We start from the raw sequence: 15334 nt of genomic DNA, 5'->3' as shown, positions 1-15334 counted from the left end.
TCTAGTTTGTGGTGTTTGATTCATCAACTCTCCAAGTTTGGCTCCACTGCAGTTGGCAGGTCTGCTTGACCTTGAGACGGCACACCAGTGCTGTTTTTTTCCTCTGTTCCCTCAGTTCAGTCCACGCGTTCCGGCAGTGCAGTGGAAAGCAACTCAGCAACAATGCGTACTCCGCAACAGAAAGTGCAGTGTCTTATTTGGCTTGTCAGACCTGAGTCCATTATAACAGTGCATCGTAATTTTAGACGTCAGTATGGTGGTGAACCACCTACAGCAAAAAATTTCCGTCATTGGCTAAAGTGTTTCAAGGAAACCGGTAGCCAGGGCTGGCCCAATACCTTCTCCACCACGAATCACAGACTTATCCCCACTGGACTTTTCTTTCGGTGTCACATAAAAATGTCGTGTACAGTGAAAAGATCAGAGATATCAATCATTTACGGGAATGAATCGTCGCGGCGGTTGGGACAGTTACACCTGAAATGTTGGTGAATACGTGGCAAGAGGTGGAATAGCGCTCAGCGTGTGCAGGGCAACAAATGAATCCCTCGTTCACGTCTACTAACATTAAACAAAACTTGAAGGAATTCTCTTTCATGATATGTACTCATTGATGTAATTTTTCGTTAATTTCCCCATATAATTTACACTTAAATCTAAGGAGTTATTTTTCAAACACCATATATTTACCCATTCTGAATTTTTTCCATGGTACTACTAACCACTATATCCATGCCAACCACCGGCCCTGATCGGGAATATATCGGAATGACACGATCAGAGGTGAATGAAGGAGATAATGTGTTTCTTTCCTTGTGATAGGAAATGGCCCACAGGAAATGGATTGACGACATAGAGAAACAAAGACAAACTTGGATGCGAAAAGCTGAAGATTGTAATGTACAGGATAGTCTGGAGGAATCCGGCAGTGAATTATGAATCGTTAATGATACACAACTGGCCATTAAAATTGCTACACCACGAAGATGATGTGCTACAGACGCGAAATTTAACCGACAGCAAGAAGATGCTGTGATATGCAAATCATTATCTTTTCAGAGCATTCAAACAAGGTTGGCGCCGGTGGCGACACCTGCAACGTGCTGACATGAGGAAAGTTTCCAACCGATTACTCATACACAAACAGCAGTTGACCGGCGTTGCCGGTGAAACGTTGTTGTGATGCCTAGTGTAAGGAGGAGAAATGCGTACCATCACGTTAGTGACTTTGATAAAGGTCAGATTGTAGCCTATCACGATTGCGGTTTATCGTATCGCGACATTGCTGCTTTCGTTCGTCGAGGTCCAATGACTGTTAGCAGAATATGGAATCGGTGGGTTCAGGACGGTATACGGAACGCTGTTCTGGATCCCAACGGCCTCGTATCACTAGCAATCGACAGGCATCTTATCCTCATGTCTGTAACGGATCGTGCAGCCACGTCTCGATCCCTGAGTCAACAGATACGGTCGTTCGCAAGACAACAACCATCTGCACGAACAGTTCGACGGAGTTTGCAGCAGCATGGACTATCAGCTCGGAGACCATGGCTGCGGTTACCCTAGACGCTGCATCACAGACAGGAGCGCCTGCGATAGTGTACTCAACGACGAACCTGGGTGCACGAATGGCAAAACGTCATTTTTTCAGATGAATCCAGGTTCTGTTTACAGCATCATGATGGTCGCATCCGTGTTTAGCGACATTGCGGTGAACGCACATTGGAAGCGTGTATTCGTCATCGCCATACTGGCGTATAACCCGGCGTGATGGTACGGGGTGCCATTGGTTACACGTCTCGGTCACCTCTTGTTCGCATTGACGACACTTTGAACAGTGGACGTTACATTTCAGATGTTACGACCCGTGGCTCTACTTGTCATTCGATACCTGCGTAACCCTACATTTCAGCAGGATAATGCACGAACCCATGTTGCAGGTCCCGTACGGGTCTTTCTGGATACAGAAAATATTCGACTGCTGCCCTGGCCAGCACATTCTCCAGATCTCTCACCAACTGAAAAAGTTTGGTCAATGGTGGCCGAGCAACTGGCTCGTCACAATACGCCAGTCACTACTCTTGATGAACTGTGGTATCGTGTTGAAGCTGCATGGGCAACTGTAGCTGTACACGCCATCCAAGCTCTGTTTGACTCAGTCCCCAGGCGTATCAAGGCCGTTATTACGGCCAGAGGTGGTTGTTCTGGGTACTGATTTCTCAGGATCTATGCACCCCAATTGCATGAAAATGTAATCACATGACAGTTCTAGTATAATATATTTGTCCAATGAATACCCGTTTACCATCTGCATTTCTTCTTGATGTAGCAATTTTAAAGGCCAGTAGTGTATATACACTCCCGGAAATGGAAAAAAGAACACATTGACACCGGTGTGTCAGACCCACCATACTTGCTCCGGACACTGCGAGAGGGCTGTACAAGCAATGATCACACGCACGGCACAGCGGACACACCAGGAACCGCGGTGTTGGCCGTCGAATGGCGCTAGCTGCGCAGCATTTGTGCACCGCCGCCGTCAGTGTCAGCCAGTTTGCCGTGGCATACGGAGCTCCATCGCAGTCTTTAACACTGGTAGCATGCCGCGACAGCGTGGACGTGAACCGTATGTGCAGTTGACGGACTTTGAGCGAGGGCGTATAGTGGGCATGCGGGAGGCCGGGTGGACGTACCGCCGAATTGCTCAACACGTGAGGCGTGAGGTCTCCACAGTACATCGATGTTGTCGCCAGTGGTCGGCGGAAGGTGCACGTGCCCGTCGATCTGGGACCGGACCGCAGCGACGCACGGATGCACGCCAAGACCGTAGGATCCTACGCAGTGCCGTAGGGGACCGCACCGCCACTTCCCAGCAAATTAGGGACACTGTTGCTCCTGGGGTATCGGCGAGGACCATTCGCAACCGTCTCCATGAAGCTGGGCTACGGTCCCGCACACCGTTAGGCCGTCTTCCGCTCACGCCCCAACATCGTGCAGCCCGCCTCCAGTGGTGTCGCGACAGGCGTGAATGGAGGGACGAATGGAGACGTGTCGTCTTCAGCGATGAGAGTCGCTTCTGCCTTGGTGCCAATGATGGTCGTATGCGTGTTTGGCGCCGTGCAGGTGAGCGCCACAATCAGGACTGCATACGACCGAGGCACACAGGGCCAACACCCGGCATCATGGTGTGGGGAGCGATCTCCTCCACTGGCCGTACACCACTGGTGATCGTCGAGGGGACACTGAATAGTGCACGGTACATCCAAACCGTCATCAAACCCATCGTTCTACCATTCCTAGACTGGCAAGGGAACTTGCTGTTCCAACAGGACAATGCACGTCCGCATGTATCCCGTGCCACCCAACGTGCTCTAGAAGGTGTAAGTCAACTACCCTGGCCAGCAAGATCTCCGGATCTGTCCCCCATTGAGCATGTTTGGGACTGGATGAAGCGTCGTCTCACGCGGTCTGCACGTCCGGCACGAACGCTGGTCCAACTGAGGCGCCAGGTGGAAATGGCATGGCAAGCCGTTCCACAGGACTACATCCAGCATCTCTACGATCGTCTCCATGGGAGAATAGCAGCCTGCATTGCTGCGAAAGGTGGATATACACTGTACTAGTGCCGACATTGTGCATGCTCTGTTGCCTGTGTCTATGTGCCTGTGGTTCTGTCAGTGTGATCATGTGATGTATCTGACCCCAGGAATGTGTCAATAAAGTTTCCCCTTCCTGGGACAATGAATTCACGGTGTTCTTATTTCAATTTCCAGGAGTGTAGAATACAATGTGAACATTAATAATATCGAAAAACTGCAGGGATGGATTCCAGACTGGAAATGAAGGAAGAGAGGTTCTATGAACATGTGTCCGGAAATGCTTCGTTGTCACGGTGCATGGCAATGACGATTGATAGTGCCTCTGACCACGTACCGTCTGTTGCTTGCGTACTGCAGGCTGTGTGACTGACGCAGCATACAGTAAACAGCAGAGTGGTCCGGTATTCATCTCGGGAACAAGCCGAGACGATGTGTGGAAACGGTCGAGAGACAGACACAGACACCAGCCACACCAAACAACATTTAAAGCCCTTTTTAGGCGTTCCTGTGATCATCGATCCTTTCAGACAGACGAACGTGCAGGGAGGCGACGGATTGTCCGTACACCAGATTTGGAGGACCGGGTTCTACATGATATTGAGACGAATCCTAGTACCAGCTGCAGGCAAGTGGCCCGCCATTTTGGTGTAAGTCAAAGTACGATTTTGTGTATCCTGCATGACAGCCGTTACTCTACCTGTGACCTTCAACGAGTGCAAGGATTATCAGGGGCAGATTTCCCTCTACGGGAAGGATTTTTTCGATGGTTTTTGCACCAGACCATCACAATTATGGGATTTCCGTCATCAGCCCTCTTTACGGACAAAGCAACCTCTAATAGAACTGGCATCATCAATCTGCATAATCGTCATCTGCGGGCTGCAGGCAATCCTCGGGGAGTGGTTGAGGCGTCTCATCAGCATCGATTCAGCATCAACGTTTGGAGAGGGAGTCATGGCGACCACATACTTGGACCGGTCATTATTCCACAACGCCTCGACAGCGGAACATGCCTGGACTTCCTGCAGAATACTCTGCCTGGGCTGAGAATGCGCCTTTCGTAATACGGCAGGTAAAGTGGTTTCTGCATGACAGAGCACATCCCCACTTCCACATTACAGTTCTCCTACACCTCAAAAACATCTTCTCTGGATTGGATAGGATGCGGAGGCCCCGGTAGATCACCGGACTTAAACCCCTAGATTTTTGTCTCTGGGTACATCTGAAAATCGTTGTGCATGCTGAACCAGCTCCTGAGGTGCATACCCATAAAAAGCGCGTTCAAAACGCCCTTGACGGAGACCGAAATGTGCAAAAGAGTGTGGCAATCCATGATGCGACGTGTGAACGCGTGCATTGCATCCCGTGGAAGCCACTTTGAACATTTGTTTTGACACGGATGCGATGCAGCTCTATTGTGTTCCAGGGCTACTTGTTGTTGCACGCACCCTGCCCGTTGCCGGACCCATGTTCATAGGATATTTCTTCCTCCATTTCCCGTCAGGAATTCATCCCTGCAGTTTGTCGGTTTTATTAATGTTCACCCTGTATATTTTGAACTTATGACATTACTGCAACATGCCTGAGAGGATGGTTCAAAGGTTCAAATGGCTCCGTGCACAATGGGACTTAACATCTGAGGTCATCATTCCCCTACAACTTAGAACTACTTAAACCTAACTAACCTAAGGACATCACACACATCCATGCCCTAGGCAGGATTCGAACCTGCGATCGTAGCAGTCACGCGGTTCCGAGTGAAGCGCCTAGAACCGCACGGCCACCGCCTGAGAGGATGCCACATGCCATCATCTTCAGCTGATATCATTACTATTACATCATCCGTTGAAACTGTGTTTCACCAAGTCCCAGAGTCAGATAGTCCGCTGAATGTAACCATTGGTAATCTGACTTATTACCTTTTGGTATCGTGTCGTCCTATTCAACTGTTCAGCTCCTGCAGTATCTAAAAGTAGCAGAGACCAAAGGGGCCAGCTTATACAATATTATGACAGATACACAGTTGCACGGAAAGTCATTAGCAATACAGGGGTATCGTTGGTTACGTTTTTAACAGGCCTGACTTTGAGAAAATCAAATTGGTCATGGATGACTACATCGAATATGCTGTGTGCCTGCAACTGGTCACATAATAATCGTTCTTTGATTGTAACCAGTGAACTAGACGTACTGCCGTGTAATTTTTCTGTTATGAAGTGTTCTTCTTTTGTTTTTTCTCTTCAAAAATCCTGTTACCCTTCTCAATCTTAACGCATCGGTTAATAGTAATGTCAGGATTATAACAATCTGCGGCACGGTTAAGTAAGTATAACGAAACCGTGAAATATATCAAAATACACGTGTGAACGACACTATTGATCATTCTGTCCGTTGCTATATGTCGCCGTTGAATATGCCGAGCCATTTGAAATGTCTGCATGTCCGCAGCATCAGTCCCATCTATAAAGGAAAAATTCTGTGCCTCCGAGCCCTCCGAACCGCACAAAGCCCGGACAAACACGCTTCTTGCACCCGTCGCTTGTGTGCGGGCGGCGTTTAATTAATCTACATATGATGGAAGATCAGGACTGGATGACAGCATTGACGGCGGCGCCGCACGTGGCCAGGCGTCCTCTGAATAATCGCGGAGGACTATTCATACGTCAGCGGCTGCCAGCGGACACGATTAATGGGGCCGTCATCAAATTTTATGCCGCTGTGTTGTCCGTCCGGCTACGAAACAGCTTGCGCTGCTGTCCACTGTCTCCCTCCCTCCCTCCCTCTCTCTCTCTCTCTCTCTCTCTCTCTCTCTCTCTCTCTCTCTCTCCCTTTCTCCATCCCTCCCTCCCTCCCCGCCCTCTCTCTGTCTCTCTCTGTCAGAAACACATCATTAAGGCATCCAGATAGCTCGACGGTGAGTCATAACAATAACAGTTTGGTCAGACAACGTTTACTAACTTAACTGTGTGGACCTTTGCGACTGGCGCAAACTTGGCGTATAACGTCCCTTCATGCTATGCACTGAAGTAAACAACCAAGTTCCACTCTCATTCCGCACACGAATCCAGGACGGAAAGAAATATTGTTTACAAACCCCTGTGCGAGTTGTTGTTAGCCTATTTTATGTGTCAGCGATAAGGGCAGAAAGCGTGACTATCATATGTAGGAACGTTGACTGGTACAGAAGTGTGTGTGGGTACAGACTAGTACGACAGCGATGGCGACGACGATGTAACCGCGGCGACTGCTATCCGTTCTTCCTCTTCAGGCAAACGCAGGGGGCGTTGTCGGTGAGCAGCGAGACCCCCTGTTCATGAGGCTACGAAACCTTGCTCCGCGTGTGACAATTAACTTCCACTGCTCGGTGAGCATGGACGCTGTTTCTGGTTCCAGCTTCCTTGACGACAGCGACGATGGAGGTTTAAACCTGACGTGTGAATAGGCACCGGAGAGTAGCTCTTGCAGTTCCAATGAGCATAGCGCAAACGGGGCTCCAAACCCTTCCGAATTTTGTCTCCCTTTTTCTTCATTATTTCACGCCACCAACTGAGGATGGGCTGGTAGCTGCAAGGCCGCTGCTCTTTAGCCACACAAAGTTAAATGGAAACGAGACAGATGGAAAAATGTAATGAAACTGTTTATTCACAGTCTGGAGTATGGGGACCGAGGAGACACATCTCCAGAACCACATACATGGACCAGCAACATTGGAAATCGTAAGTAACACCAAACGATAATTTAACCTCACGAAATTTGTACTACTAAAGCTGTTTCGAAGCTGAAAAATATGAGAATAACATCATATACTTGTAATTACTGCATAATACATTTATTTTATACATAAAAACAAATATGTATTACAGACTACTGAAGATACTTCATAAGTAAAAGAAGCAAAACGCGTATGGCGAAAAACGAATTGCCTTTCATTTAGTTGCAGAGACGGACATACCTCCACGAAAAACTGTTTATTATTTCAAAAGGAATCGCCATAACTGTTAATACATTTATCCCGCTGTGAGATAGGACGTTCAAAGGCTTTATGGATAAACGTTTGCGGTTACCTACGGAATCATGATTGTACCCAGGCATGCACCCATTCCTCCGCAGCAAATCGACAGCCCAGAATGTCTTTCTTCAGGACTCCAAAAATATGGAAATCGCATGGGGAGAGATTGGGAGTTTATGCAGGACGTGTAAAGGCTTTCCAGCGAAACTCCAGCTGCGTAGTCGAAACAACATTGGCAACAAGTGGGCTGGCATTACCCTGAAACAGAATGATGCCATCCGTCTACATTTCTGGGCGTTTGAACTTGATCGCGCAGTTCAATTTTTGCGAAGTGTCCACAATGCGATAATTGTGGCGCAGTCTTCCAGGAACTCAATGAGCAGCGGGTCGTCATGACTTTTCCAGAGCTGGCTAGCCTGTTGTTTCAGCTACGCTGCAGAAGTTTCGCTGAGAGGTCGTTACATACCCTCCATGCAGTCCCGATCTCTCCCCATGCGATTTACAAATTTGCAGAGCCCTGATAAAAGACATTCGTGGCAGTCGATTTTCTGTGGACGAAGAGGTTCTCGTCTGGGTACAGTCATGGTTTCGTAGGTAACCACATTCACATTTCCATGAAGGCGGTGGCCGTCTTGTGTCGCAGTGAGAGAAAAGTGTTAACACTTACGGCTATTACTTTCCAAACACTGAACAACTTCACAAGCTGCGACATTGTCGCGAATAAAACAGTGACCCGTGTATACAATAAGTTTCCTTTAACTTGCGTCTATGGTCACAAACTTTTTGTTAACAGACTACCGGTTTCGGTCTATAATGACAATCATCATATCTGCAGCAAAAATTGGGAAAAACATAAATATACACTCGCAGATTGTCTACACCTTAAAAACAATACACAGACCATAATGAAAAGTACTGCCAAAATCGGTAATCTGTTAACAAAAAGTTTGTGACCATAGACGTAAATTAAAGGAAACTTATTTAACAGTTCACTTACATTTTTTCCATCCATCTCGCTTTCATCTGTCTGTCTCTTTATATATAAGAAGAAATACAATTAAGAAAAACTATTGGTTCATATGCCATGATCTGTAGTTATGGGAGACCGGTAGCGATACCATTGTTATCTGAGTTGAGTAATCTAGCCATCAGAAGACAGTGGTGCAGCGTAACGGATGACACCAAAAGTAGGCTGCAGGGCCGACGAGTGCTCGTAAACGACAGTCTTAGTGTGGCGCTAAAAATTAATTTTTATTGGGTTTGATGTTATTTTTGTCTTATATTTAAAATGAGGAAAGCGTTTCAAGACGTTTTTAACGGTAACAGCTATCATGTATGTAGATAGTACGTTTTCTAGTGCTTCTTTTACCATGGGTTGAGTAACGTTTTGAGCATTAGCAAAGCCATTAAAGTCTGGTCTCCCTCATGATATCTGAGGTAACCGATAGACGAGTATGGAGCAACGTCGACAGGGCGTCGATATTTCCCCATGCACTAACATTTCAGGTGAAAGTTTTTTTTTTTAATTTAAGTGAAATCTTCTATGTAATCGACTGAGGAAAGCCTAAGAAAGACTAAGATTAGGGAAGTCAGGGAAAGCAATGAATAGCGTATCAAAGGAGCTGAGCATACCAAAAATTACACTTTATGATAGATTAAAACAAAGTCAGACAGGTAACTTTTCTTGGGAAGCAGATCTATTTGTACTCCTGAATAAGAACAAGAATTAGTCAGCCGTGAGACTACAATAGCACATTTATTCTGTGGACCACAAAGTCGCAGTTATCTCGCAAACGATTCTTTTGTCAACCTATGTTTACTGAGACTACTTTGCTTCTCGTATCGCCTACTTTCAACTTCATCCGTTTTCGCCATTCATTACAATACACTCTTTATGTAAACCACCGCTGGCTACGATATGCTTGGGGAGCTGCTCTAGGTAACTTGACTGTATACGTACGATGGTACATAAATACACTAGTCACTAGAGGTCGAGAATTCAGTAAAAAATCTGAAGAGGTAAGTGGCACCAAAATTTTTGCACCCTGATTTAAAGATCGGCACGTGTGTTTATTCCCGACTATTTCTTCATTGATTATTTGTGAGTCGATTCCCTTTATGACAACAGTGATATTAAGTAGATGTCGTGGAGTTTTGGGTTTGTCTGGGAGGCGTATTTTTTAGTGGCAGGATGGAGGCTTGTGAACCAAACGTAATGGATGTTATTATTAATAGGACTCTAGAATGGTAATGAAGGGGAGACCATTTGCAGGGAATAACTGGGGCTTTGTAGGTATTGGTTACATACGAGGGTTGGAACTTAAATAGTGGCAGCTATTTATTCACAACCGATACAAAAGATTTACATGTTTGCACCTGTTGCTGTCCTTCAAATTAGTCACCAGTGACCAGTGTTGTGTAGAATCCGTTGCCAGCGATGTGGAAGGCGTGACGGTGCGAATGGAGCGGTCTAAAGTTATGGTGATTCTCGTGTACGACTGTGATGGTGTTATCCTAACGCATTACGTTCCTCAACGGCAGACCGTCAATGCACAGAATTGTTCGTTTTTGGAGCATCACCTGCGAGCAGCTTTGCGAAAGAAGCGGCGACAGTTTCTACGCAACCCACCCATCATTTTGCACGACAATGCGCAGGCGCATACAGCGCAACCTCTGGCTGCTCTGCCCGGTCGATGGGACTGGGAAGTACTGTACCATCCACCATACTCCCCGGACTTAAGTCCTTGTGACTTTAATTAGATTCTGAAGATGAAGGAACCACTTCGTGGCATTCGTTTCAGAACTGTTCCAGAGATTCGACAGGCAGTAGACCGCTCCATTCGCACCATCAACAGAACAGGCTCTGCTAACTGTATACTACCAATCCTTCCACATCGGTGGCAACGGGTTCTACACAACACTGGTGACTACTTTGAAGGACAGTAACGGGTGCAAACATGTAACTCTGTTGTATCGGTTGTGAAAAAATAGATGTAACTATTTAAGTTCCAACCCTCGTATTTTCGGATTTCAATGAAAAGGGATTTTGGTTTCATGAATCTTGGATCAGGTTAGGATAGAAGGACGGTGTAAATTTGTGATGGTATGTGATGTGGTCTGAAGTAGGGAGGTATTCTATACAGGGTGGTCCATTGATAGTGACTGGGCCAAATATCTCACGAAATAAGCATCAAACGAAAAAACTGCAAAGAACGAAACTCGTCTAGCTTGAAGGGCGACACTAGATGGAGCTATGGTTGGCCCGCTAGATGGCGCTGTCATAGGTCAAACGGATATCAACTGCGTTTTTTAAAATAGGAACCCCCCATTTTTATTACATATTCGTGTAGTACGTAAAGAAATATGAATGTTTTAGTTGGACCACTTTTTTCGCTTTGTGATAGATGGCGCTGCAATAGTCACAAACGTATAAGTACGTGGTAGCACGTAACATTCCGCCAGTGCAGACGGTATTTGCTTCGTGATACATTACCCGTGTTAAAATGGACCGTTTAACAATTGCGGAAAAGGTCGGTATGGTGTTGATGTATGGCTATTGTGATCAAAATGCCCAAAGAGCGTGTGCTATGTATGCTGCTCGATATCCTGGACGACATCATCCAAGTGTCCTCACCGTTCGCCGGATAGTTACGTTATTTAAGGAAACAGGAAGTGTTCAGCCACGTGTGAAACGTCAACCACGACCTGCAACAAATGATGATGCTCAAGTAGGTGTTTTAGCTACTGTCGCGGCTAATCCGCACATCAGTAGCAGACAAATTGCGCGAGAATCGGGAATCTCAAAAACGTCGGTGTTGAGAATGCTACATCAACATCGATTGCACCCGTACCATATTTCTATGCACCAGGAATTGCATGGTTACGACTTTGAACGTCGTGTACAGTTCTGTCACTGAGCACAACAGAAATTACGGGTCGATGACAGATTTTTTGCACGCGTTGTATTTAGCGACGAAGTGTCATTCACCAACAGCGGTAACGCAAACCGACATAATATGCACTATTGGGCAACGAAAAATCCACGATGGGTGCGACATGTGGAACATCAGCGACCTTGGCGGGTTAATGTATGGTGCGGCATTATGGGAGGAAGGATAATTGGCCCCCATTTTATTGATGGCAATCTAAATGGTGCAATGTATGCTGATTTTCTACGTAATGTTCTACCGATTTTACTACAAGATGTTTCACTGCATGACTGGATGGCGATGTACTTCCAACATGATGGATGTCCGGGACATAGCTCGCGTGCGGTTGAAGGCGTATTCAATAGCATATTTGTATTCAATAGCATATTTCATGACAGGTGGATTGGTCGTCGAAGCACCATACCATGGCCCGCACGTTCACCGAATCTAACGTCCCCGCCGGCCGGAGTGGCCGAGCGGTTAAAGGCGCTACAGTCTGGAACCGCACGACCGCTACGGTCGCAGGTTCGAATCCTGTCTCGGGCATGGATGTGTGTGATGTCCTTAGGTTAGTTAGGTTTAAGTAGTTCTAAGTTCTAGGGGACTTATGACCACAGCAGTTGAGTCCCATAGTGCTCAGAGCCATTTGAACCAATCTAACGTCCCCGGATTTCTTTCTGTGGCGTAACTTGAAAGATATTTGCTATCGTGATCCACCGACAACGCCTGACATCATGCGTCAGCGCACTGTCAATGCATGTGCGAACATTACGGAAGGCGAACTACTCGCTTTTGAGAGGAATGCCGTTACACATATTGCGAAATGCATTGAGGTTGACGGACACCATTTTGAGCATTTATTGCATTAATGTGGTATTTACAGGTAATCACGCTGTAACAGTATGCGTTCTCAGAAATGATAAGTTCACAAAGGTACATGTATCACATTGGAACAACCGAAATAAAATCTTCAAACGTACCTACGTTTTGTACTTTAATTTAAAAAAACCTACCTATTACTAACTGTTCGTCTAAAATTGTGAGCCATATGTTTGTGACTATTACAGCGCCATCTATCACAAAGCGAAAAAAGTGGTCCAATTAAAATATTCATATTTCTTTACGTACTACACGAATGTGTAATAATAATGGAGATTCCTATTTTAAAAAACGCAGTTGATATCCGTTTGACCTATGGCAGCGCCTTCTAGCGGGCAAACCATAGCGCCATCTGGTTTCCCCCTTCAAGCTAGACAAGTTTCGTTCTTTGTAGTTTTTTCGTTTGACGCTTATATCGTGAGATATTTGGCCCGGTCACGATCAATGGACTACCCTGTATATTCAGGGATGTCAGTTTGGCGTTGGATCTTTGGATTGGGAATTGTGGCTATTTCAGTAACGCGGCATTTCGCAATCTTTTTCTTTGTGGGTAGAGTGAAGGAACGTGTTTGAGGGTCAATGACAAGTAGCACATAGGTTTGTGAGCTGCCGGAGTTGCCATAATCTCGACGAAGAGGAGTTACCTTATTAGAGGCAGCGAAGTGAAATTTTGAGTGTGATGAAGCTTTAATTTCTCCCACCGTAGGCAGTCTAGTGGATTCTGTCACTGGCGTTGGTGGTCCATGCGCTGGTGAGTGCGGAGGGCCTCGAGCGTTGTCACTTTGAAGTGATGACGACTGTAGAGTTGAGACCAGTGCTGACGGTGTATGTGCTGGTGAGGCTGGTCCTGATGTCGCTGGTGAAGATAAGCGTGGCATTGAAGTTGACAGTTCCAGTCAGAGCCATTTTTTAGTGGCTTTGCCGGGTACTATGATATAGCAGAAGCTGTAAATGGAAAATTGATGCATTTGGTGATTGTGAAGGTGTATGAAGAAAGGCGAGATCATCACAGAAGTTTCAAATGCTGGAATAACTGGCGGAAGGGAGTACGACGAAGCTGGTGCAGTAATCAGTCCCAAGGCATGGTGATTAATACTGCTGGAACAAGTGGCATGCAGCATGCTGGTACTTACGAGAGGTGCCAAGCGACAATGAATAACTGTAGCTGCGACACTGATAGTGACATTGGTTCGACGACGGCAGGTTGATGGCACAAAAGGTGACAGGTGACGGCACAGGCTGTTGGCTGGCTGAGCACAGTGCAGCACTCGACAGACACGGTGACGAAGCTTTGTTCGAACCCACAAAGTCATTTTGAGTATTGCTCAAACCCATTATACGAGGGTTGGAACTTTAATAGTGGCAACTATTTATTTACAGCTCGTACAAAATAGATATGCGTTTCAAAATTTTACTGACCTTAAAAGTAATCACCGGCATTGTGTATAACCCGTTGCCAGCGATGTGGAAGTCGTAGGACACTCTTAGAAGTGCCAGTTGTGCTGACAGTTCGAGCGGCGCGGTCTATTTGTATCAGTTCTGAAGCGAATGCCTTAAAGTAATTCCTTAAGTTTAGAAATCGAGTTGAACTCACGAAGGCTTAAGTCAGGGGAATGCAGTAGGTGGTAAGCACTTAGCAGCCCCATCAATCAAACAAATCAGTAACAGCTTGCACTGTATGGGCTTGAGCATTTTCCTGCAAAATGATGGTCAGGTCTTGCACAAAGTGTCATCACTTCTGTCTCTAAGCTGGCCGTAGGTTGTGCTGCGTCCAGGTCAGAAGCGGTGCAACGTCATACTAGTAAGTGGTTCATCCTGCCAAGTTCTTCGTAAATCGGACTCTATTTTGTAATTACTGAAACAACATCACATGAATTCTCAACCCTTCCTGGGTGCTTCATGAGCCGTGCACGGCTCGCGTTTATCCCAATTATTGTTTGTCATCTTCTACTACGGTAGTGCCGCCTCGTTTTCTTATTCCTTTTACTGGCGTCACTAACTTCCTGCCTTACTTGCCCGTGAGCGGCAGCAGCAGCACGTATCGATAAGTGCACTGTCGTACCATCTCTGGAACGACCGATAGTATTTCCGGGTCGTCGTGTGTCTGGCAGTCAGTTCGGGACAGACCAGCAGCGCAGTCGGGACGCAGCAGCAGTGAAGTCGGGGGACGGAGCGCCGGTGAGGCGCCGACAGCCAGTGCTCGCCGACCGCTGGCGACACACACGAACTGTCCGACGGAGGGAGATTGGAGCGGGACGACCGCTGGTTGGTCGTTCGGTTGGTCGTCTCATCGTCTGACGTATACTTGGTCCTTTCACCGTTTCCGGGCCTGGGCGGTTGGTCGGCTGGCGTGGAGCAGCGAGGAAATCCCTGCGGCGAGTAGTTTGACCGGGCCCGCTCGCGGCCTCTATGCAGTGTCGTAGTGTGAGGTGCTGTTCCCATTGCTACAAGGTTCGTGGCTCACCGATCCTGGACATGGAAGTTGAGTTTTGACTTAATCTACCAACAAGTCACGACTGTACACATTGTGTCGTTTGGAGTTTGATGTCGCTGTTGAGATTTTCCCGTGAGCAACAACGTGTGTTTTCAAGTTGGCAAATTTTAGCCACCCTCCGGTGGGGTTTAACTGTACTTGGTTATCTGAATTGAAGTGCACCAGCGGAATCTTCTGCCTTGTGGCCGTTAATGTTCCGTTTACCTGCCCTGGCCGTTGACGTAAATTCAGGCAGTGTATTTTCCTCATCATGTTGTCACTGTCCAGCACGGTGTGTAGTTTGACAGCTCAATGTATAATTGGTTGTGGGCGCCAATACCTACTACGTTGTTCTATTAAACTCCTTGTTGTGTGTTGGTCAGGTGAAGCGGAGGTTATCTTGTCGGTGGGTCCATTGACTGTCTGTCGGTTGGGTTGTCGTCGG

The sequence above is a fragment of the Schistocerca nitens genome, chromosome 1, assembly GCF_023898315.1.
Source record: "Schistocerca nitens isolate TAMUIC-IGC-003100 chromosome 1, iqSchNite1.1, whole genome shotgun sequence".
Classification (NCBI taxonomy): Eukaryota; Metazoa; Arthropoda; class Insecta; order Orthoptera; family Acrididae; genus Schistocerca; species Schistocerca nitens.
This window is presented reverse-complemented; position numbering follows the sequence as displayed.